At 45.6% G+C, this 26,343-nt stretch overlaps 1 pseudogene; it reads right to left on the bottom strand.

Moving 5' to 3' along the window:
* Nucleotides 1-1,119: 1,119 nt before the first annotated feature.
* Nucleotides 1,120-26,225, bottom strand: LOC129829329 (intraflagellar transport protein 122 homolog; annotated as a pseudogene).
* Between the last annotated feature and the right edge of the window lie 118 nt (nt 26,226-26,343).

Below are 26,343 nucleotides of genomic sequence, written 5' to 3'. Positions count from 1 at the left end.
AATCTGATCCTGTTAATCCGATTGGGTTGATCGGCTAAAGACGCACTTTTGTTGCGGACTATAATGATCGTCATGACCTCGTCACTCAAATAACGTACACTAACGTTCAAAAGTTTAGGGTCACTTAGAAATCTCCTTGTTTTTGAAAGAAAATTATGTCCATTTAAAATAACATCAAATTGATCAGAAATACAGTGTAGACATTTTTTTTATTTAACTAGGCAAGTCAGTTAAGAACAAATTATTTTACAAGTTAACTGCCTTGTTCAGGGACAGAACGACATATTTTTACCTAGTCAGCTCGAGGATTCGATCTAGCAACCTTTCAGTTACTGGCCCAACGCTCTAATCACTAGGCAACCTACCGCCCCTCAACATTTAACATTTAACAAGGCTGGGATCGCGGAGTCGCCTCTTTACTGTTGACGTTGAGACTGGTGTTTTGCGGGTACTATTTAATGAAGCTGCCAGTTGAGGACTTGTGAGGCATCTGTTTCTCAAACTAGACACTCTAATGTACTTGTCCTCTTGCTCAGTTGGGCACCAGGGCCTCCCACTCCTCTTTCTATTCTGGTTAGAGCCAGTTTGCGCTGTTCGGTGAAGGGAGTAGTACACAGCGTTGTACCAGATCTTCAGTTTCTTGGCAATTTCTCGCATGGAATAGCCTTCAGTTCTCAGAACGATAATAGACTGACGAGTTTCAGAAGAAAGGTCTTTGGCCATTTTGAGCCTATAATCAAACCCACAAATGCTGACGCTCCAGATACTCAACTGGTCTAAAGGCCAGTTTTATTGCTACTTTTTATCAGCACAACAGTTTTCAGCTGTGCTAACACAATTGCAAAATAGTTTTCTAATGATCAATTAGCCTTTTAAAATGATAAACTTGGATTAGCTAACCCTGCGTACCATTGGAACACAGGAGTGGTGGTTGCTGATAATGGGCCTCTGTATGCCTATGTAGATATTCCATAAAAAATAAGCCATTTCCAGCTACAATAGTCATTTACAACATTAACAATGTCTACACTGTATTTCTGATCAATTTGATGTTATTTTAATGGACATTTTTTTTGTTGCTTTTCTTTCAAAAACAAGGAAATGTCTAAGTGACCACAAACTTTTGAACGGTAGTGTACATGAGGGGTGTGAGCATATGGGTGGAAAAATTCCTCAGAAGAGAAAGAGTGAAACTGACTCCAACTCCTTTTTCACGCACTCTACAATCAGACTGGACTTTCGATGAAAGCCACGTAACTGATTCCATATCAGCATACAATCTAACATAAATATTTATTGGCTGGATTATAACCAAGAAGAAATGTTGATCAAATATATGGATAAACGGAGACGGATTAAGTGATTCTAAACCAGTTTGCGGAGGTCAGTTGGCTTCATCGATCGGCCGTCAACAGTAGAGACAGCAGTTAAGCTGAAGCTACAGCAGCTCATAGTCCTCACTGTGGAACATCTAGATTAGAGGAAACACACCAGAGAAGACAGGATGAATGGGTCAGAGAACACAGCACCAGGCAGAGCAGGGATTCCCGTAGATAGCAACACAACATCTAGCAACATTTTCTCTGAAGCCGTTTTTAAAAAAAAATATTGGGTGGTAACTTCTGGTATAAGAAACACAAAAATAAGTGAAACATAAAAGCTAGAAGAGAGAGTTAATTCTGAGATTCTGCCAGAGGGCTATGGAGTGCCAAGGTGTGTGTGTGCGAGCATGTCATGTTTTAATGATTATAAAGAAATTTACCTCCCTATTCTGCACCTGGGTGTGTGTGTGAAAGGGGTGAAGGGGTATGAAGCGCAATTCTGTGTGTGTATGCGTGTGTGTGTGTGTGTGTCTGTGTGTTCCATCTATTTAGTACCTGGAACGGCACATATTGATGCTGACAGCAGGCAGTAAGGAGCGGTAGTACTCTCACTGAAGGGGTTTAGGCCAGGGCTTGATCAGGACATCCCTGCTGCTCATAGACCTCAGCACAGAGCGACTCACCACCACTGGGACACTGTCAGACCCCACCCTGCTGTAAAGGGAGTCTTTCCATTCATACTCTCCTGTTAGTTTCCCTCCTCCCTCTCTTCCACCTTTCGAACCACCTCCTCACCCCTTCCACCTGTCCCTCTCTCCTACACTCCCCTTACTTCCCACATCCTTCCCTCTTTCTGTCCCGCCCTCCTCAACTCAAAGCTGAGTTTGGCCATGAAGGTGTCCTCCTTTGTGTCTTCCGTGCCGTCGTCCAGCTTCAGGGACCGGGATTCTGACACCGTTACGGACTCACTTGTAGACGTGCACAATACTTCTGCTCCCTGCTTTCTCACACACATTTAAGCCGTACGCCATTAACAGACCCATGCCGCCACTTTGAGCATTTGACACCAAAGAAAAACAAAGACACTAAAATGCGCAACATTTCACCCTCTCCCCAGAGAGAGTAGGCTACAAAAGGTCAGTCAGTGAGTTAGTCAGCATGTGGTTTCTAGGAAAAGCCGTGGCCACCGTGCCCTTGTGGCAGGCGGGCTAATGCAGGTTAATCCCAGACAGAGAGGTCTCTGAGGTGTTAGTGTCATTAAACTGAGAGAGAAGAGCCCCTCTAACCCTATTAACTCTCACCGCTAAGACGATTTAGGCCTGACAGCTTATGCTGCTCGGCAGAAATAGAATCAGTGCCAAGAAATACTTGGATTACTACCTTCTCAGAACACACACACCTCAGCACTGACACGTACACATACTGTATGTAATGTGTGCATGTATGGAAATGTGTATGAGCACACAACCTTAACATACAGATTATTCCCATTAGCTAAAAGTGGTAATGAGAAAGGTGTTGATTTTAGTGTACACTGCATAAGGTAATGGATACCCCTACTGCAGCCTTCCTGTCGATGCGAGGGACCTCCTGGGCAATGACAGACACAGCCTCCTCATCACCAATACCCTAGTCCAGTTAGAACTGCGACAGAGGTAGGACCTGTACAGTACAGTGACACATTAATAACACACGTTGGAACCAAACATCAATTACAAAGAGACGGGTGTCAACCTGCCGGATGGCGATGCTGTGTAGATCAAGGGCTGTTTGCAGTTGATTCACACGTTACCCTGGCTGTTCAGCAGGGGTTTGTTGGTGGAGCAGCAGGAACACATGGGGATCAGGTCCTGGGTTACACACATACACACCTTTGTGAATATACACAAACGTATAAGATACACACTCCACAACAAAAAAAAATAAAGTGCCTTCAGAAAGTATTCACACGCCTTTACTTTTTCCACATTTTGTCATGTTACGCGCAACAATTCTAAATGCAATTGCGTGTTAACTGTTTTGGTGCATGATTAAAAAGAGCTACTATTTTTATTTCTCAACTGGTAATTGAAGCGCTCTCCCATTCACCATTCAAGCATAGGCAACAGGCTATAAGCGCTTCACCCACAACTTTACAATGTGAGCTGAAGGCAGTATCCATTTTAAAAACATACTTCATTGTTTGAAACCTGAATGTTTTATTTCATATTATGACGCATGTCTCTGGGCAAAATCTGACCATGAATATGTGGAGGCAATTCATTTATTAAGACTTCGTAGGCGGTGTGTGAGTTTCAAGCTTGGGGAAGCTTACAATTTATCCTACCATTTCTACCATTCTGCATGCCAGTTATGATTTTCATATGTGCTTTTTCTTGGAACAGATTCATTTCAATAATACGTTTTAGTTTCTCAAAATCGTTGTCACACGGTTAATCACAAAAAGTTCAAAGTCAACTAAAGCGAGATCACCAGCCTCTGCCATATTGGCACACTGATACACCGGGATCCATTGGCGGCTAAAGAAATGAGCACATGGAACTCAATCAATCAATCAAGTTTATTTTATATAGCCCTTCGTACATCAGCTAATATCTTGAAGTGCTGTACAGAAACCCAGCCTAAAACCCCAAACAGCTAGTAATGCAGGTGTAGAAGCACGGTGGCTAGGAAAAACTCCCTAGAAAGGCCAAAACCTAGGAAGAAACCTAGAGAGGAACCAGGCTATGAGGGGTGGCCAGTCCTCTTCTGGCTGTGCCGGGTGGAGATTATAACAGAACTATGCCAAGATGTTCAAAAATGTTCATAAGTGACAAGCATGGTCAAATAATAATCATGAATAATTTTCAGTTGGCTTTTCATAGCCGATCATTAAGAGTTGAAAAACAGCAGTAGGCCTATAACTTTCATCTTTTACACTAAGGATTGGTGATTATCGAGGGGGAGATTGTTGGAAAGATTTATAAATAGCTTACTGTGAGGAACTATAGTTTTAATATATTATTATTCGAATTTGGATGTAAAAAAAAATTATTCACTTTCCTACATTTTTGCGCAGCAGGCTTGCTTCTATGCATGCTCAGGTTCGCACGCCCCCTCAACATTATCAGGACAGAGAAATCAGACATGCTCATAGGGCGGCAGGTAGCCTAGCAGTTAAGAACGTTGAGCCAATAACTGAAAGGTTGCTGGTTTGAATCCCTGAGCAGACTAGGTGAAAAATCTGTCGATGTGCCCTTGAGCAAGGCACTCAACACCAATTGTTCCTGTAAGTCGCTCTGGATAAAAGTGTGTGCTAAATGATTTAAAACGTTTTTTAAAATAAGCTAATTATCTTCGATTCCTCTGTAGATAAGGCATGCTTTCTGGTGAAGTATTTCTGTATAGGAGTAATTATATTATGCAAAGTGTTGGTCCCATGTTTCATGACCAGAAATAAAAGATCCCAGAAATGTCCCATACTCACAAAAAGGTTATTTTTCTCAAATGTTGTGCACAATTTTGTTTATATCCCTATGAGTGAGCATTTCTCCTTTGCCAAGATAATCCATCCACCTGACGGGTGTGGCATTTCAAGAAGCTGATTAAACAGCATGATCATGTGCTGGGGACAATAAAAGGCCACTCTAAAATGTGCAGTTTTGTCACACAACACAATGCCACAGATGTCTCAAGTTGAGGGAGCGTGCAATTGGCATGCTGACTGCAGGAATGTCCACCAGAGCTGTTGCCAGAGAATTTTATGTTAATTGCTCTACCATAAGCCGCCTCCAACATCATTTTACACAACCGCAGACCACGTGTATGGCGTTGTTGGGTGAGCGGTTTGCTGATGTCAACATTGTAAACAGAGTGCTCCATGGTGGCGGTGGGGTTATGGTATAGGCAGGCATAAGCTACGGACCACAAACACATTTGCATTTTATCTATGGCAATTTGAATGCTCAGAGATACTGTGACGAGATCCTGAGGCCCATTGTCGTGCTATTCGTCCGTCGCCATCACCGCATGTTTCACCATGATAATGCACAGCCCCATGTCGCAAGGATCTGTACACAATTCCTGAAAGCTGAAAATGTCCCAGTTTTTCCATGGCCTGCATACTCACCAGACATGTCACCCATTGAGCATGTTTGGGATGCTCTGGATCGACATGTACGACAGCGTGTTTCAGTTCCCGCCAATATCTACCTACTTCGCACAGCCACTGAAGAGGAGTGGGGCAACATTCCACAGGCCACAATCAACAGCCTGATCAACTCTATGCGAAGGAGATGTGTAGCGCTGCATGAGGCAAATGGTGGTCACACACAAGCATCTGTGACCTTAATGCATTCCCAGTCATGTGAAATTCATCGATTAGGCAATAATGAATTCATTTAAATTGATTGATTTCCTTAAATGAACTGTAACTCAGTAAAATCTTGGACATTTTTTCATGTTGCATTTATATTTTTTCTTCAGTGTACTTCCCTATTGGACCAACCACTATGCCATTTCTCTCCTGTTCTATTGGTTTTCAAATCAACTTTATTTTGTTGTCCAGAAGCGAAAGGCACAATTCTAGTCATATATACAACCCAACCTAGATGTTACATCTTTAGACCCCCCCCCCCTCTTTCTAAGTTTCCAACAGAGATTTGAATCTTTGTCACATTTGGAATCGCTAGATTTGCGCAGAATGTTTGCCGTTTCCCCCAAATCGCATTATTGGCTGCTTCAATGCATGAGTTACATGTTCTGTTAAGACACCCCAAGGAATATGGGTCTGGTAAATTTCTCAAATGGCCGGTGAATTAAAATCTTACCGGTCACGTTGTCCGGCGCCAAAGTTTCCTAAATTTGCAAAAACACACACACCTGGTTGAAGTGGTATGGTTTGGAGCAGACGGTAAGGCTGCCCAGGTCCATGGTCTCCTGGAAGACGAGAGGGTCTGGCCAGCTCAAACTCTCCCAGGGTTCTGCTCTGCTTAGCCAACGCATACAGAGTGTGACTGAGACCCACCGTCAAGGACAACAAAGTGCTACAGGTAGAAATTGCCCTTAGCAACAGATCTGGGGTCAGCATACCCTCTTCAAATTATACCCTAACTATTAGGCTAGGAAATGCCAAACTGACCTTAGATCAGTGCCTACTGGAAACGTCTTCAGAACAGGAAATGTAGATCAGAGACAGAACTGGGCACGCAATTGATAGTACATACTGTACACTCATCAGAGCTGTGTATGTGTGCTAAGCATAGCCATTGTTGCCAGCAACCACAAGCCCCTGTCAATACTCTGTTTCGCTCTGTGATGGGTGCACTGATCCTCACTAAAATAACTACCATGGCTTTTTGTTTAAAAGTGCTGAGAGTCGAGGAATGTATACTTGTGTGTAAGGGTTTGTGTATTCATCCTTGCATGTGTGTGTTTGAGCAGAGGAAATTGCTGCCCGTTTGTGTTTGTGTAGATGAAGATTGTTTGCGCATTGAGGGACCTCTAAGAAAGGCAACACTAAGCCAATGACTTGCAGCTGCAGAAGCCCTATAACTGATATTCATCTACTAGCTCCAACAGCTCTCCTCTCCTCTGTCCCAGCGTCAGCATTGGAGTTGTTAATCAATTTATCTCCTCCTGTTGTGTGTTGTTTCGCAGTGCTTTCCGTGACATTGTGCCGTGTTATTCCGCCCAGAGCCCACTAAACTCATAAATCACAGTTCAAAGTTTTCCAAGCGGCACCATGTTGCCAGAGAGGATTCCAGCTGCAGAGCCCCATTTCCTTCTGGAACGCCTGGATGTCCTTCCCTGTACTTCTACCTCTTTCTAACATTAAGTGTGTGTGCGTGTGTGCATGGTAATCAGTGGGTTTGTTTTGGTTAGTGAGGATGTGCCTCTTCCTGGCGTCTTGTCTTCCTGCCCATCTCCCTTTTTTACTTCACTTGGCTGCGCTGGGCTGTTTCCTTTAATCTGTTTGTTCACTGGCACCAACACTCGCTCTTTTTTCTACTCTTTTCTACTTTCACTTCTCCCTCTCTGTGTAGCAACTAAAACAAAACATTGAAAGGTGACATTTGACACATGGATTTGGCCTTCTGCTTGAGACCGTTGCAACACAAGTCGCAGAAGTAGTCCCCGCGTTGGAAGGATACACTTTAGAAATGCCCAGTGGTACGTCCTTGGTGAGGTTGTGCAGGAGGTAGCCTGGAGATGTTAAAGAGCGTCTCAGGCATATGAGAGCTGAAGGGTTCATCCTGGAGAGAGGAGAAGGGAGAGAGGAGGGAAATAGAGGGAGGGAAAGGAAGCAGGAAGCTCGACAAGACGGAGCTACTCTTCCTCCTGGGGAAGGCCTGGCTGCTCAAAGACATCTCCATCATGATTGAAAACTCCACAGTGTTTCCCTCCTAGAATGCAAAGAACCCTGGTGTGACCCTAGACAACACCCTACCGTTCTGTGCAAACATCAAAGCAGTGACTCACTCCTGCAGGTCATGCTCTACAACATCCGTACCTCACACAGGAAGCAGAGCATTTCCTAATCCAGGCACTTGTCATGTCCCGTCTGGACTACAGCAACTCGCCCCATCAAGCCCCTGCAACTTATCCAGAACGCTGCAGCCCGCTTGGTTTTCAACCTTTTCAAGTTCTCCCATGTCACCCCGCTCCTCCGCACACTCCGCTGGCTTCCAGTCGAAGAGCACATCCACTACAAGACCATGACGCTTACCTACGGAGCAGCAAGAGGAACTGCCCCTCCCAACCTTCAGGCTATGCACAAACCCTACAACCCAAACCGAGCACGCCAGTTCTGCCACCTCTGGTCTCTTGGCCCTCCCACCCCTACGGGAGGGCAGCTCCCGCTCAGCCCAGTCCAAGCTCTTCTCTGTCCTGGCACCCCAATGGTGGAACCAGCTTCCACCTGAAGCTTGGACAGCGGAGTCCCTGCCCATCTTACGAAAGCACCTGAAACCCTACCTCTTCAAAGAGTATTTTAAATAATCCCACTCCTCACATTTGCACTTGATCCCCCCCCCCCCCCCCCCCCCTTCTAGCTCTGACTTTGCTGATAGCTACTTTGTTGAGGAAAGGTGAACTTACTATGCGGTTGTCCCACCTAGCTTTCTTAAGAGGAATGCAATAACTGTAAGTTGCTCGGGATAAGAGCATCTGCTAAATGACTCAAATGTAAGGATGGGCGGCAGAGAGAGACAGAAGGCACACAACATCCATCAGATACACACATCTTTGGGCATCTCTGTAAGAACACAGAGGCACAACGACTCCATCTCTGCCCCTTGCTCCTCTCTTCCTTCCTTGCCCTCCACTTCTTTTCTCTTCCTCGCTCCCCTGCCTTAAACACATCTCCTGCCACATCCTCCCTTCAGAGCACTTTGCGCACATGGGCTAGGTTAAGAGGCAGGGTGTGTTTATTAGCGTGTAGCGCCAGCTAGCTCCCACAGTGTTTGATGGCTCATCAAAGCCCTTTGCCTGGGAAAGTTAAAGTGAGATAAATAAGGTTCCTGCTCTGGATTCAATCACAGGGGTTCCTCACTTCAGGGGTGTGACCAGGGTAGAGTACTGTAAAAACAAACAGAGAGAGAGAGCACACCGACACGGGCCAGGGATAGTGAAGCCACTGCATACCAGCCTAAAGAGACAGGGTGCTTATAATCAGACATACACTACATGACCAAAAGTATGTGGACACCTGCTCGTCGAACATCTCCAAAATCATGGGCATTAATATGGAGTTGGTCCCCCCCTTTGCTGCTATAACAGCCTCCACTCTTCTGGGAAGGATTTCCACTAGACGTTGGAACATTGCTGCGGCGACTTGCTTCCATTCAGCCACAAGAGCAGTAGTGAGGTCTGGCACTGATGTCCGGCGATTAGGCCTGGCTTGCAGTCGGCTTTCCAATTCATCCCAAAGGTGTTCGATGGGGTTGAAGTCATCCGCCAAACCCAGATTCGTCCGTCAGACTGCCAGATGGTGAAACGTGATCCATCACTCCAGAGAACGCGTTTCCACTGCTCCAGAGTCCAATGGCGGCGAGCTTTACACAACTCTAGCTGACGCTTGGCATTGCGCACGGTGATTTTAGGCTTATTTGCGGCTGCGTGGGTCATGGAAACCCATTCGATGAAGCTCCAGATGAACAGTTCTTCTGCTGATGCTGCTTCAAGAGGCAGTTTGGAACTCGGTAGTGAGTGTTGCAACTGAGGACCTGCGATTTTTAAGCGCTTCAGCACTTGTCTGTCCCATTCGGTGAGCTTGTGTGGCCTACCACTTCGCGACTGAGCCATTGTTGCTCCTAGACGTTTCCACTTCACAATACCAGCACTTAAAAAGTTGACCGTGGCAGCTTTGACGATCTGACTTGTTGGAAAGGTGGCATCCTATGACGGTGCCACGTTGAAAGTCACTGAGCTCTTCAGTAAGGCCATTCTACTGCCAATGTTTGTCTATGGAGATTATGCTCGATTTTATACACCTGTCAGCAACGGGTGTGGTTGAAATAGTCGAAACCACTAATTTAAAGGGGTGTCCCACATACTTTTGTACCCCTCAAGAAGGGGTGCTGGTGGGAGGGGTTATCATAATAAATTATAATCTAATTAACTGGTTACTATAGAAAAGGAGGTCATAGTGGGTTCAGAGAGTTGACGTCATGGTTGCCATGAGTTGGGTTGTAGCAATGGTCATCGGGGCTGTTGTCGACAGAATCTCCAGGAATGTTCTCTCATTGGTGGCTTTGCTCTGTATATCTAACTAACTTTTGCTTTGCAGCAGTATATTGCTGAATTGGAATGGATTCCAAAAGCATTTTGTATTTCAACTCAGGAACTGAAGGGAATTTAGCCTCCACAGTTTTTGTCTGGCCGTACTGTAGGCTACCATTCTCAACTTTCTCAAACCTGTTATTCTTAACTTCTTAGCTTTTCTTAACTCAACCTTAACCTACTCTTAACTGTACTTACTGGGCTCTACTCTACCTTTGGGCACGGTGCGCATCTTACAGTGTAACGCTGTATAGAGTGGTTAACATGGTAGAGCTCAGCCAGGTGCTGGAAACGCTTGAACTTCTTCAGCATCTACTCCTTCCTCTCCTAATTTTCTGTTCTACCCCCCCCTTTTTAAATGTAATTTGGAGGCAGGAAAATGTGAAGACTTTCACTAGGTAGACTCCCTTACCCCTAGTGATGTCCAAACACTGCATAACTAGTATCCAGTAATAATACGCGGCCTCATTAAACCTGCTCTCCACCACGGCATTGTGGGTAAGCTGCTTCAACAGCATCACTCCGTCGGCCCGCCTTGTGGAACGCTGTGGGGGGGAGGAGAGAAGGAAGTGAAGAGACTTAATTGTAGCGATGGAGGAGGAAAAGCGAGCTTGAGTGGCGCTTCAAGGTAGACTTATCACGCAATATGACGTAGATGCAGAAAGTAAACAGCATAGTGGGTTCATTTCCACAACAACTAAGAGCGTTGAAGCGTGAGGCTCAACTTCTCTGCTGTTTTGGTCCCCTGGCTACCACGCTGTCCACAGCGTGAAGCAGACCCGTGCACCTGCACAGATACTGTGTGGAATGTTGATTCTCGCTTATCTCAAAATCTCCGTTACTGCTCATGGCAGTATCATTTCGCTGAGTCTACCTTTTAAAAGGGCTTTCCGGACAGGAAGCGGGGTAGAGCTGCCCATACATTTTCAACAGAACTAGTCAGGGGGCAGAATTCTATCCAGGCGGAGTGATTGGTAGTGATCGTGCATGTAAAAGCAGATATGACGAAAATAGGAATCTGCTCTATTTTGGAGAACTCCGCTCCACCCCATCTCTTCCCGTCTGGATAGCCCTTAACACTGCTTCTATTGCAGCAACAGAGATGTGCTTTGACAAGTCTAAGAAATCTCCTTGAGATTCAACCTTACAGGAGCCAACACCTTTCCCATTACTCTGTCTCAGTCTCAGGCTGCCAGAGTTTAACCGCATCACACACACACTCTCTCTCTCTCGCTACACGCCAAGGCCAATTTGTACTTAATGTATACGAGACAATATGTTCACTAACTACAAACAGACGTCTTCTTAAACGAACCCACTCCCAAATGTCAAACAGCATGGCACTTAGCAAGCAGAGCGCCAGTTAACATATGTCCTATTCTTCATGTTGCTATCTGTGGCTAATTAAAGCCAGCTTCAGGCAGACAGCCCCTCGGGTGACCCTGTCTGTCCTGCTAGATGTACAGGAGGTCAGGACATATTAGTGGCTAATATTTATCAGTGCAGCCAGGCAGATAAAACCACAGTCAGCTGCTGCTGCTTAGTGTAAGGACACGAACACTATACAGGCACACACACAAACCACATACTCTCCCACCAAACACACTACGCTAACAAAGATTAACATGGGCTGTGGCCTGGGCCCACATAACGCTGTGATGTGGCTCGGTTACACCACACGTTTGAGTTTGTGAGGAGTTACAGTCGCCAGTCAGCCTTAGCCAGGTGAGGAACGACCAGGCTATTAGACTACAAGGGCCTAAAGGCAATTACAACCACTGTGGTGGTAACACAATACACCATTAGGAAAACACAATACAGACAGCACAACACCAGATTACTGCCAGACTGAAACACAACCAGGGCTGTTCAACGATCTACTCCGCAGCAAGACACAGAGAGGAAAATTGTGCGAGATCAATTGGATACAGTACAGTACATAAATACGCATGCAGGGATCCTAATCCTAAATCCATGTGGTGATTATAGTTCAAGTCATAATTAGGAATTATTGTTGTAGCGCTGATTGGGACCATGCGTGGCATGTAATACTGTTAGCAGTCAGGACTTGCTCTGTCTAGCTGTGGATGTTTTACAGTGAACAGAGAGAGCAGTGAAGAGGAAATAGTAAAAAAAACGACACGGGCCAACCTTTATATGGTTTCCATATGTACCCCATGTTAGGAACTGACATTGCCTTCTAGCCATCTGTGGTATTCTGTGATACGTTGATGTAGTTCTGATTCCAGAAGGATCTGAGATATGTCTGGTCAATGTAAGGTGCACAAAATGGGATAAAAAAAAAAAAACTAGTGCTAAGAAGTTTCAACAGACATGGCCTTGGCAAAGTTACTATAACATTTAGCTCCTGTAACATATAGGGATGAGTATATTCTCTCTTCACTCCCTTTTCATCCTCACCTTTCTGTTCCATCCTCGAAACGGCCGTTCTCAGCCAGCCACTGAGCGTAGGGCACATAGAAGTCATCTTTAAAACTGGAACATGTTTCTCCACCAGACAGAAGGCCTGGGGGAGAGAGGGGAAGAGGTGTTCACATCACAGATGATCTTCAAAAGGTACATAGATCCACCCTCCCACCCTGCTCCCAGAGAACAGAGAGCAACTCTCCCTATATATATATATATACTGTATATATACACATACAATGCACTGAGTGTACAAAACATTATGAACCCCTACTCGTTCCATAACAAACTGTCCAGGTGAATCCAGGTGAAAGAAATGATCCCTCATTGATGTCACCTGTTAAAATCCACTTCAATCAGTATAGATGAAGGGGAGGAGACAGTTTAAAGAAGGATTTTTAAGCCTTGAGACATGAATTGACAAAAGACAAAATATTTAATATATTAAATATTATATTTAATATTTAAGTGCCTTACACAGATGCACCTTGTGCTGGGGCCAATAAAAGGCCACTCTAAAATGTGCAGTTTTTTCACACAACACGATGCAACAGATGTTCTGAGGGAGTGTGCAATTGGCATGCAGATTGTAGGAATGTCCAGCAGAGCTGTTGCCAGATAATTGAATGGCCATTTCTTTACCGCCACCTCCAATGTTGTTTTAGAGAATTTGGCAGTACGTCCAAATCGGCCTCACAACCGTAGACCACGTGTATGGCGTTGTGTGGGCGAGCGGTTTGCCGATGTCAACGTTGTGAACAGAGTGCCCCATGGTGGAAGTGGGGTTATGGTATGGGCATAAGCTACGGTCAACGAACCCCATTGCATTTTATCGATGGCAATTTGAATGCACAGTGATACCATGAAGAATTCCTGAAGCCCATTTCCATGCCATTCATCCGCCCCATCGCCTCATGTTTCCGCATGATAATGCACGGCCCCATGTCACAAGGATCTGTACACAATTCCTGGAAGCTGAACATGTTCCAGTTCTTCCATGGCCTGCATACACAGTAGACATGTCATCCATTGAGCATGTTTGGAATGCTCTGGATCGAAGTGTACGACAGCGTGTTCCAGTTCCCGCCAATATCCAGCAACTTCACACAGCCATTGAAGAGGAGTGAGACAACATTCCAAAGGCCACAATCAACAGCGAGAGATGTGTTGGGTTGCATGAGGCAAATGGTGGTCACACCAGACACCTAATGGTTTTCTGATCCACACCCCTACCTTTTTAAGGTACCTGTGACCAACAGATGCATATCTGTATTCCCAGTCATGTGAAATCCATCGATTTAAGGCCTAATACATTTATTTCCATTGACTGATTTCCTTCTTAAACATCTTTTAAATTGTTGCATTTGTATTTTTGTTCAGTATAGATTGTTTCGTTGTATATGTTGGGCTTTAGTTGAGATTATTCTTTACAGAGTGTAATGGTCCAGGCTTCAATTGTTCTTTAACTAGCACCATTAATTCTCGGTTTCGACAATTCTAAAGTTATAGCTTCTAATAGTAACTGTATCCACTGGTGGATTGGGAGAGAGTGGGATGACTGCCATCTGAGACCCAACATCTTCTTTGAGGCAGGGCTGCCTGCCAGTAGTAGTCATCTGTGATTGATTGAGAGATTCAAGGAGCTATCATCGTGAAGTAACATAGCAGATGCAACGCATTGAATATTTACATTCATGCACTTCGATCACATATCTGACATACAACCAGATTAAAATACTTATGAGGCAATATTCCCGGGGAAATTGGCCTACAATTGTAAGTAATTAGTAACACAGGCTTTAAAACACAGACACACTACTTCATCTAGCCAAAACATTAATACATCTCATTACTAATGTGATATATTAGGGTTAACATACAGTACCAGTCAAAAGTCTGGACACACTTAATCATTCAAGGGTTTTTCTTTATTTTTACTATTTTCTACATTGTAGAATAATAGTGAAGACATCAAAACTATGAAATAACACATATGGAATCATGTTGTCACCAAAAAAGTGTTAAACAAATCAAAATATATTGTATATTTGTATTGTATATATCTTCAAAGTAGCCACCCTACTACAGTATATTAGACTGATTTTATGTCATGGTCAATTAGTCTGCAGCTGGTGTTGTCTGTAGTAGAGTAGCTGGTGTTTGTCTGTAGTAGAGTAGTGTGACAGTACCCTATGGAGGCATACCTGCCTGTCATGTTGATTGATTAACCTAAATGTCCCATAGCAAGAATTTTGTTAAGTACACTCCTCTTAATATGTGTAACTGTGTGTCACAGTAATGTCAAAGCCCTCTTCTGCACAGTCCAATCAGCCTCTGAGTCTAAGCAGACTCAACCCAGGCTAGGCCCAGGGTAAGAGTGAGTGCAGTGAATAGCATCCATATGGCCCATTCATACTGTACCGTAGGCTGTGTTCTGTCCTCTCTCAATGTCCACCTCCCCCAGAAAGGGATATAAAACATAACTGCTAACACCATGCCAGATTCATACAATATGAATGTGATAAAAGGTTATAGTTTTTTTGGCATTCTCTCTGTTTCACCGTGGACATCGGCAGTTTGCTCTCAGTACCGCCTGTAATTGACGAAACTCTAGCGATGGATTTAGGAAATGTAGTGTTCCCTTCGTGTCTCTGTAGTATGAGCTGCTCTGACGGGGGTGGTTGTGCTAAGGCTCTTTATTGCTTTGGACTGTTGGGTGCTCCTCACATTCTAGTCATAATGTAGGCAGAGATTCAGAGGAAATGGCTCTGGCTTGGCTGGAAACGTTGCTCTGGTTTCAATAGAACATTGTTTCAGTTTGTCTTGTTCCAGTAAATATGCAGTTGAGTTTTCTGTGTTCTGGGTGGGACCTATGAGGTCAACTTTCTGATGAGCCAAGTAAGATAGAATACTGTAGCTGTGTCCAACAGGTGGAAGGACCATAAGTGAAATGTGAATGGTTCCGACTGACCTGGTCCCAGTATCGTGCCTCCACGTGCAGCTGCACCAGGGCCTGCAGGTCTCCCATCTTGGAGTAGGTCTCAGAGGGGTAACCATGGTGCTCCGCATTATCCAGCTTACGGGCGATGTCAATCAGCCTGGTGGGGGGGGTGGGAAGAGATGCGATCAGACGGAGTGTGTGGGGGGTGCGGGTTGTGTGTGTGTGTCCAAGTGTGTGTATGGGTCAGGCCTCGTAGAGGACCCCTTATAAAATCACATATCTCCTATAAGCGCATCGCACCACACTTAGGAATGAGGCCGAACTCACTCACACCCGAATGTCAGCTGTCATGCCTGATAAAGCTTGACGGGGCCAACCAGTCTTTCCCTGTGTTTGTTATGCTGAGGCTGCCTTAGCCTAGGTGGTCTGGGCCAGAGTGGGTGTGTGATTGACAAGCAGCAGACACAGAGAGAGGGGCCCATGAGGAGCTCTGATAGAGCCAATGGACCCAGCATTAGCCATCTGCCTGCCTCCCAACCACACACATTCATATTGCTTTCCCATGACTCACAGGAGGGAAGAAGGGAGGAAAACCAAGAGCTGTCGGTGTCTGTGTCTGTGTGATCCACATGTCGACTCAGCCTTGTTCTCCTATGATGTCGATGGCTAGGTACATCTGAGCAGCGGCCTGCGTCTCCTTGCTGTTCTTAGCCCAGTCTGCCTGCTTGGACATCAGCATGAAAGTGTTTTTAGGGTCTGTCACGCCCCCATACTCCTACAGAGGGACAGAAAAAGAGGGAGGATGAGTGAGAGAAAAGGCCAGAGAGAACGAGAATGAGAGACCGACAGGCCCAACTGGGTCAGGACCTGGAGAGGGGGGACATGGAGTCACACAAACAGGACCAGGATTCCCCCTCTGGTGTCCTCCAGCGCTAAAACAAACGGCCTCGAGGACCAGATGGCCTCACAGCCACATAAATATACAGCAGCCACAAAACACGCACGCACACAAGGGAGGGGAAAGGAGTCAGGCCTGTGTCATCTGCTTCAGTACCGTGAACATACACACACAGTTTGTGATCCAAGACCACTCCACACATAAACATACTTAACAGGAGATCGCCTCAACTTCAACTGACCCCCTCATAAAATAATTCAGATCCAACAACTGACCCCCTCATAAAATAATTCAGAGCCAACAACTGACCCCCTCATAAAATAATTCAGATCCAACAACTGACACTCAAGCCCCACCATCAATTACTTCTGTGTATGTGTGTCACATGGAAACATGTTTAAAGCCACAGCCCGTGTGTGTGTGTGTGTGTGTGTGTGTGTGTGTGTGTGTGTGTGTGTGTGTGTGTGTGTACCTACAGTATCTTGGCTGACTCAAACAGGCACAGGTCTCACATGCATGCGTGTGCGGGTGTATAGGCATATTCAAACATCTATGTGCGTGAATGTCTATTGTCTTGAACATGTACAGGTCTAGGGTATGAGAGTGTGTGTGTTTGTGTGTGTGAGTCAATCAGTAGTCGCACAGTGTACAAGCTGAGGACTCTGGAGTGGAAGCCAGTCCTCTTGCAGAGCCTGGCAGCCTGGTGGAATTTCCCCTGGTAGGCATAGACGTCCGATAGGAACAGCTCCTTGTCGCTCTCACCCCTCTTCTTTCTCTCCTAGAAATCCCTCAGCACACACACACACACACAAACACAAACACTAGTGTATGTACGCACCACACGCACCTGCAACGAAAGAAAGAAATGAGCTAATATCAGCCGCTCAGTCAGTTTCACCCTAGTCTGACCCTGTGCTATCTACCCATAGCTGCACGTATTCCATACAGTATGCACACACAGACACAAAGCCTGTTTTGTGAAATTCAATGATCCATTGTTTCCACATCTACCGTCAACATGCCAAAAAATATATATTTGACTTTTCCCTTTTCAAACTGTAGCCCCCGAGGCAGGTCTAGTCTTATCACAAAGAATGTCCATGAAAACACATTAATGTATTTATATTCCCAGGAGATCAGTTAAGTTCACATAAAATAACGCTTTCCTCCCTTTACTAGCCCTTTTTTTTGTGTGTGTGTGTGTGTGTGTGTGTGTGTGTGTGTGTGTGTGTGTGTGTGCGTGCGTGCGTGCACAGTCATATGTTGGGCCAGTAAGAAAATGCTTAATGAGGGCAACCCATGCGATCCCAAGTTCCCCCTCCTCTGTCTCGCTTTGATGATGTCATGTGGAGTTCTCTGGTCAGCCAGTAAATCCACCCTGATTAAAGCTATGTGGTCTGTTCTGTTTTCTACCGTGACAAATTATTTGATCTTGGTATAATACCATTTGGACTAATCCATGATGCATTTTAGGGGAGTGTGTCTGTGCCATATTGTACCTCAATGCTGTTGATGAGCTCCAGGCAGAGCAAGTCTCGTACTCGGATGAAGGCCTGAGAGAGAGAGAAACAAAAGGGAACTCCAGTCCTCGAGTATCCCCAACAGCACACATTTGTGTTGTAGTCCCAGACAAAAACACCTGATTCAACTTGTCCAAGGCTTGATGATCAGTTGACAAGTAGAATGACGTGTGCTTGTCCGGGGCCACAACAAAAATGGGGAAGCCAGAGAATCCACTCACACCACATCCTATCACATTGGTCAAACAAGCATGAGAGAGGTTCTTCATACAAATAGCATCAGGCTGCACCATCTAGTGATGAACACTAGCATTGCAGTGAAAAAGTGTGTGTGTGTGTGTGTGCTTCCGTGGGAGTACGTGCTTGTACGACCTTCTTAACAGTGAAAGTCGAGCCCTTCCAGGGCATCCGTGGCCAGATCCCTACTGTCACTGTCAGTCACACCCAGACAGGAGATCTGATAGACCTGCTTGAACATCCTTCTCTCCAGACACTGGTGCATAGGAGCCGACTGTGGAGAAGAGATGGGAAGGAAGGGGAAACCAGGCAATTCAACATACAATAAGAAAACGTAGAAACAGAACTAAAAGAGTGGATAATAAAGCTCCGTTCTTTAAGTAATATTCTTCCCACCCACCGGCACCTCCACGGTGGACATGGAGTAGACACGCGGGCAGAAGATCTTGGAGCCATTGTAGCCCACCACAAAGCCCTGCAGCTTCTGTTGGTCCACTGGGAAGTTACTGGCCTTGACGTCGAGGTAGCAGCTGCCTGACAAACACAGCATGCCCTCACATTAAGTGTCCCATGCTACGTTGTTAGCGTTGGGCTCCTGGGGAGTCGGGGAGGATGCTCATAGAACGAGGGCAGTCGGGGGGAAAAGTAGGTGAAGGAAAAAGGAGGAGGCAGTGGGACAACCTTTGAACGCTAATTTGAAAGTGAAGCCACCTCGACCTTGGCCTTAATAACTCTTGACCACCTGCCCTCTGACCTGAAAGAGCAGCTCCTTGGTGTGGATGTCATAAACCAGGCAGGTGCTGTGCCCGTCCACCACTGCCAGCTTGCTGCGGGACGTACAGATGCCCAGACAACACACAGATGTAGACTGCTTCAGCAGATTGTCGGCAAACGGCTTGTCCACAAAGATCTTCGGGATCTGAAGAGAAAATGAATACCATTGGTGCAAGTTGGATTGAATTGAGCCGCAGGAGATAGCATCTCAGTAAGACTAACCTAGAGAAATACAAGTTAGCTAAGACAGAAGTGTTTGTATCCGCTCTATTCTTTAGCCCCGCCAGTAGGCCCTCGCTGTCCGGTCGGCCACCAATGACTTTGATGTGGAGAATCAGAGACTCCATGAGCCACTATTCCTTGGTACTGGTGAAGGACAGACACCACATATAAAATCATTTCAAGCTGAACCAATTTTCATTATACTGTAAATCCAGGAGGTATAGCTGATAAGCAGCAGAGAGGCCAAGTTGAAGACGCGAGACACGCAGCGCAAAAGGCTCCCCTATTGATCTTGCTTAGGGACAATACAATAATCCTACCTAGACAAGCCTACAACAATGAATAATTGCATAATTGTTTTTTTAAGGGAGCACAAACTGATACTCTAGGCTAAACTTCAGCGATTTGAGCGGCTATTCCTTGCGAACCTAGATCCTAGCGCTTCAATACAGCTTCAACATTTGCAATTTGACTTTTCAAAATGTATTACCTTTTATGTGTGGCATAAACACAAGCAGTCACACGGTTTAATGTGATTGGGCTACTTCCAAAGTCTCCTGTAGGCTACCTGCACACGTTCATCAAAAATATAATTCCAGCTTCCAAACTGTACCATTTGATGAATGGAAAGAGACATCTGTTACAAAACACCCAAAAGTTGAATGACATTTGGAAATTGTCAAGTCAAGCATTCGACACCCGAGTACAAGGTAGGGAGGGATCTCATTTCTGTTTGTCGAGATTGACAGAGTCCATTTGATTGTAGTGTTGAAAATGCAAACCGTGATTTTGAAGCGCCCAAAGTCGGCATGCTTTGCTTGTTGGTTGTTTTATTTGATTTATTTAACCTTTATTTAACTAGGCAAGTCAGTTTAGAACAAATTCTTATTTACAATGACGGCCTCCCGCCAGCCAAACCCTCCCCTAACCCGGACGACGCTGGGCCAATTGTGCGCTGCCCTATGGGACTCTCAATCACGGCCGGATGTGATGCAGCTTGGATTGGAACCAGGGACTGCAGTGATGCCTCTTGCGCTGAGACGCAGTGCCTTAGACTGCTGCGCCACTCATGAGCATTGGCAAATATATGATTCAAAATATAGGGTCAAACTTTTGAAATCGGATTTCCCCCCCTAGCTGATCATTGTCTGCAGAAGGCTCTGATTGTAGTGTTATGAAGCAGGCAGGGAGAGTGAGCTCCGTGGCGGTCGGCGAACCCTCAACCTTCTGGCCCGTAGCCCTGCGTGGCATCGACTGTCCCACAAAAGCACACTCAAGTGGCAAAGTCGATATCCACATTTATAAAACACAGGGTCGCTACAGTTATGGTTATTTTTGGACGTGAACATTATTTAGAGTTATTTCAACGAGGGGGAAGGGTCATGTGAAAATATTGTTTATGTTGGGGGGGGGGGGGGGATTTTTGTATGGCTGTCCCTTAATATATCCTTCTAATCTAACTATCCATATGTTTCATTCGCGTTCAATGCTCTGCGAAGATAAAAGTCCGATTGTATTTGACACAGCCCGTTCAGAGGTTAGACAGTCACACCAGAGAAACCATCAGCCTCAGTGGTGGAGCTGTAACAGGGCTTTTTAGAGACAGATCTAAAGCCTCTCTGTCACAGTTAACTCTAGACTGCTCCCCCTCTCCCCTTCTCTGTCAAACCCCAGAGACACAAACCAGGGAGGAAACCTCCAGATACATCCAGCCGGGCTCCACAATGCTGTGGCGGTAACCACTCACTCTTCCCTGTCTCACTTAGGCTGTCTAATGGCTGAGGAGGCGGGGGAGAGACTCAGAGACGAAACCCGTAAAGGAACACAGATACAGCTGAAGCCTTTAAGAAGGATAGGCAGAAAGATCTGGAGGACCACTGGGTCTAACCGTCCCTCTCTGGCCTCTCTCAGGGCTCTCTCTGGCCTTTCTCAGGGCTCTCTCTGGGCTCTCTCTGGGCTCTCTCTGGGCTCTCTCTGGGCTCTCTCTGGCCTTTCTCTGGCCTTTCTCTGGCCTTTCTCTGGGGTGTTTTAGAGCAGCCATGCAGCACTAAACACTAATTCACTGGCTTTCCATCATCTTAATAGCATGATAATGTCTTTCAGGGGGGGTCTTTCACAATCTGTCACCAATGCATTAGTATAATTTACACAATCCGAAGACGCTGCAGGTCAGTGTTATTGACTCAGGTCAAATAGTTTTGTGTTGCACAGGAGGTTGGTAGCACCTTAATTGGGGAGGACGGGCTCATAGTAATGGCTGGAACAGATTCAATGAAATGGTATCGAACTCATCAAACACATGGTTTCCTCCCCTCAGCAGCCTCCTGTGTTGTGTTGTTATGGCACTTTACGGAGTTGGTTGTCACCAAGTGTTTGAGAAAAGCCTGAAGCCAAAGGCAAATCCGTAGAAAACAGTTATTAATAAAAGGTATTCAGTCTAAAAACAGCTCTAAATAACTGTACAAATACGATGACCATCTGCTACCACAGTGTAAATGTGTTTGGGGGTAGTAGGGGATAGGGTCTGATTTTGGACTGGGTGTAAGTTTCACCTGACACAGGATGATGTGCTGGGAGCAGACCACGAGCAGGTCGCACTCAAACTTCCTGCAGATCTTCTCCTTGATGCGGTTGTACATGTCGGAGGAGTCGTCAGAAATCGTAGATGAGGATCTTCTCCGGCAGCTGGATGGCTCGGCGGTTCCTGTTGAGAGCTATCTTCTTATCTAGCTCTCTGTACTTCATCCTCACTGGGCAAGGAGAGCAGGTAAGCACAGGAAGTCCAGTCAAAAAATAACCACTAGCCCTAGCGTCACTTAACTCCTACACCCTTAGTGTTTACAGATCTGAAGGGACTGGATAGATCTGAGCATATGGGCAGGACTCTACATAGCCTTCCAATGGACTTCTTCAGGGAGCTTCTGCCGTCCATTTCCATCAGATCTGCTAACACTGACGATGTAAGGGAGCTAAGGGAAGTACGATGTACCGTTTAAGTCGATCCACCTTTCTGTTCAGTGATGAGGTGCTGGACATGGGCCATGCCATCTCTGTAGGCGTAACGGTCTTTGTACAGGCCATGCATCGTGCTGAAGATGAGCTGAAAGAAGGCTATGCCCCGTCCTGGAAGCCCAACACCTACACAGAAGACAAAGAGAGAACAATGTAGCAGTGGTTCCCATTAACACTTCCATGAAAATACAGAGAGACAAAGTGTTCCTGTTGCTAGATCCCCGTCGAAGACAACGTGGAGATGTGTGCAAGGTAGAACCTAATGCTCTCTCGCGTGAGTCGCTAGTACTAATATAAAATATTAAAGATATAAAATAAACCGACATTAATATTACTTTCATGTACTCTATGGGGGATCACAGATACTTTTTCACAAGTTCAAAATAACTGATCTGTGAATTTATCCCAACGTGATATGTCGCATCAACACTTGACATGACAGCATGACGTCTATAGCGTCAGTCGCATCTTATCATTTCCGTTCCGCGTTCTTCACAGCATGTCTCGGCACCATGTCAGCGCTGTTTCACATTACAGCGTTCCAGTACAGTTCCCTTCAGACACACGCACATACACTCTCTCTCTCATACACCCTTACAGTTACTCAAATGTACACACACACACACACACTAAAAGAGACCCACCACATAGACTCTACAGGTCCACAACCAGGAGCTCTGTTCCCCGATGGTGCCGAGCCGCACCCAGTCTTGGTGTAGAGGGAGGCCTGCTTGTCCGAGCCGCCCATCACAATGTACTCCCCCTTGGAGAAGTAGCGGACGCAGCAGGAGTCATAGAGAGTTCTGTCCTTCCCAATCTGAGAGAGACAGAGGAACAGACATTGAAATGCCAAGGAATTCTACTTCATATTTATTGACCTTTCACTGGGCTATGCTTGTCTAGGCCAATACTTCCCCTGACTGGGAGCAAGTCTCAAATGAATGTCCTAAAAATCGTCTCTCCTCGCTTGCAACACTCACACAACAACTGTTCGTCGGGAGCTTCATGAAATGGGTTTCCATGGCCAAACTACCGCACACAAGCCTAAGATCACCGTGCGCAATGCCAAGCATCGGCTGGAGTGGTGTAAAGCTCGCCGCCATTGGACTCTGGAGCAGTGGAAACGTGTTCTCTGGAGTGATGAATCACGCCCTCACCATCTGGCAGTCCGACAGACAAATCTGTGTTTGGCCGATGCCAGGGGAGCGCTACCCGCACCAATGCATAGTGCCAACTGTAAAGTTTGGTGGAGGAAGAATAATGGTCTGGGGCTGTTTTTCATGGTTCGGGCTAGGCCCTTTAGTTCCAGTGAAGGGAAATCTTAACGCTACAACATACAATGACATTCTAGATGATTCTGTGCTTCCAACTTTGTTGCAACAGTTTGGGGAAGGCCCTTTACTGTTTCAGCATGACAATGCACGAAGCGAGGTCCATACAGAAATGGTTTGTCGAGATCGGTGTGGAAGAACTTGACTGGCCTGCACAGAACCCTGATCTCAACCCCATCAAACACCTTTGGGATGAATTGGAACGCCGACTGCGAGCCAGGTCTAACCGCCCAACATCAGTGCCCGACCTCACTAATAGTCTTGTGGCTGAATTGAAGCAAGTCCCTGCAGCAATGTTCCAACATCAAGTGGAAAGCCTTCCCAGAAGAGCGGAGGCTGTTATAGCAGCAAAGGGGGGACCAACTCCATCTTAATGCCCAAGACTTTGGAATGAGATGTTCGACGAGCAGGTGTCCACATACTTTTGGTCATGTAGTATATTTTAAAAACAACTTGAGTACTTCTAATAATTTGATATAAATGAGATGGGCACATGTATTAATTACAGAAAATGATTTCACTCGGAAAGTATTCAGACCCCTTCCCTTTTTCCACATTTTGTTACGTCACAGCCTTATTCTAAAATGGATTCAATTATTATTATTATTACTCCTAGGAGTCTTAACATGTTCGATACCAATGTTCTGCATCTCAGAGAGCTGATGTTGTGACGAGCCTCCTTGAAATGCACAGCCACAGGGTATAACTCCTGTGTTCTGCTATCCTTGTTTTCAGAGCTCATTTCGTTTTTTTCTCCTACATAGCATAGACCACACATACACTTGATTAGGCATACCACGTTGTTTGTAGAACACCTAATGACGGACTTATTCTTAACGGCCTTGCCCACGATAGGGTGATTGAACGTTGTGCATTTCTTCGGAAACTTACTTTGGGTACGTCGGCCACATCTGCAATTATCCGTCCGGCACATTGACTAGGAAGGTGCTACGTGGTACTGGTGGGAGATCACTCCTCATTTGACTGATGTCTGAAGACTACCCGTGGGGGATCTTTAAACATCTTTTCCAGTTGTGGAAGAAGTGCCAGTGTTTTTTTTAATGATATGGTCGAACTATTTGCCAAGTGGCGAGTACTGAAGGTTGTGTTGAGCTCGCTGGTCAGGGGAGGGGGGTGGGGTGGTTTGTGCGTGCGTGAGGCTGTCATCCCGGGTCATATCTTTGTATCAGGAATACGGCCTCATTTGAAAATGTGGTCTCGCGCATTAAAACAACAGGGAAGTTTCTCTCGTATTTATGGTCCACCAAGTCTGAGCCAAGGTTTTCTCCAGACCACGACCTAGTAGACACATCAAAGCCCACGGTCCTTAGCAATCCCGTTGAGCGCCTGACCAAACAGATGGGGAAAAACACATGCACACTCTCTTGTTTCTAAATGGGCTCTATTGTTCTGGCACTTGAAGTCCATTTGCGCGACGTCATGTCAGTTCCCGACTGCGCATCTGTTTCTCCTCACTCTGAAAAAAGAACCGTCTGACAGTCCATTCTTTTGCCCTGAAATAAAACCATTTTGGACAACCTCCCTTTTTTTTTTTTGATTACAGATCATTCCCAGCATGGTAATCAAACCGGCATGTTCACTGAAACCGATGAACAGCCAAGTGACAACACATGAGACTAAGGTTCCATGGCAGGGTAATGAAAACAGTGCATATTTGTCTGTACTTACAGTATTACCCAGAGGGATATGGAGGAGGAGTAGTGCGGGGATCATTATTAAACGCTAAACAGGATCACCTCCAGTCCAGTGTTATGGTTCCAATAGTGCCTGACAGGCTGATTGCGTACAGGCCTTAAAGGCCTAATGAAGTGTTATCAATACATGATGGTGGCCTGTGGTTTAGGTGTTATCGCTCGTTGCCACAGCAATGGGAAAGTGTGATAACACCCAGGCCATTGACCAATCACCGGTGCCCACCTGGGAGCAGAGCCTCAACCCCTGTGGTCGTAAACATAGGCCTTCTGATCTCTACATAACGACCATGGGGTGTATTGCTGTGCTACACACTGATATACTTTGGATTGTCAATCATCAGAGTATTTTCCATTATACTTTCTATTAAGCAAATATATATATATATATATATATATTATTTTTTTCACGGCTGCATTTTCTACTAGATATGCTATGCTATCTATTAATTTGCTGTGGAAACAAACTCTAAATGTTTATCTCATATGTAACCAATATCCAGATGGCCAGTAGAAGGCAAAAATATTTACTACATTTTAGACCAGGGGTGGGTAAACTTTTTGGCTTGAGGGCCACATCGGTATTTTGAAATTCAATGAAGGGCCACAGATTTTTGGGGGGTTATTTTGTTTGTCTAAATCAATGTGGATCAGAAAAAAAGCACAGTTATTTGAAAAGATATAGATCCGTTATCATTTTTACATTATTTCTTTCAGCGGGTCATTGTGCTCATCCCTGAGAGAGAAACGCCACAATGAGTCTTTCCCTGAGTTTTGATGTTACCTCCCTTCCTTCATGCAGTGGTCTTGATCAGAGAACACTCCCTGTAGCAGGGGCTCCCCTCCTCTCCCTGCCTGCCTCTCCTTCTCCAGCTGCCTAGCCCAGCCCCAGGCACTCTACCCTGCTGACCCTAACCCTAATCTGCCTGCTCTGGCTGTAGGGTGCGTCGGTGAGCAGGCACTGGTGCTCTGGCATGCTGCTGTCCACATCCACTGCCTCATCATCGTCTTCCTCACAGGACGGCATCCACTTCCACCAGTCCCTGTCAGAGCTCGCCTGGTCAAACATTGACACCTACTGGCTGTCTACATGAAATACATTGGACTTCTGATGTCCAAAAAAAAAACTCTCAACCGCAACTCACAATGATGCCTATTTTCTCCGATTTCCTCTCCGTTCGCGCAGT

Source organism: Salvelinus fontinalis, chromosome 31, assembly GCF_029448725.1.
Source record: "Salvelinus fontinalis isolate EN_2023a chromosome 31, ASM2944872v1, whole genome shotgun sequence".
NCBI lineage: Eukaryota > Metazoa > Chordata > Actinopteri > Salmoniformes > Salmonidae > Salvelinus > Salvelinus fontinalis.
This window is presented reverse-complemented; position numbering and strand designations above follow the sequence as displayed.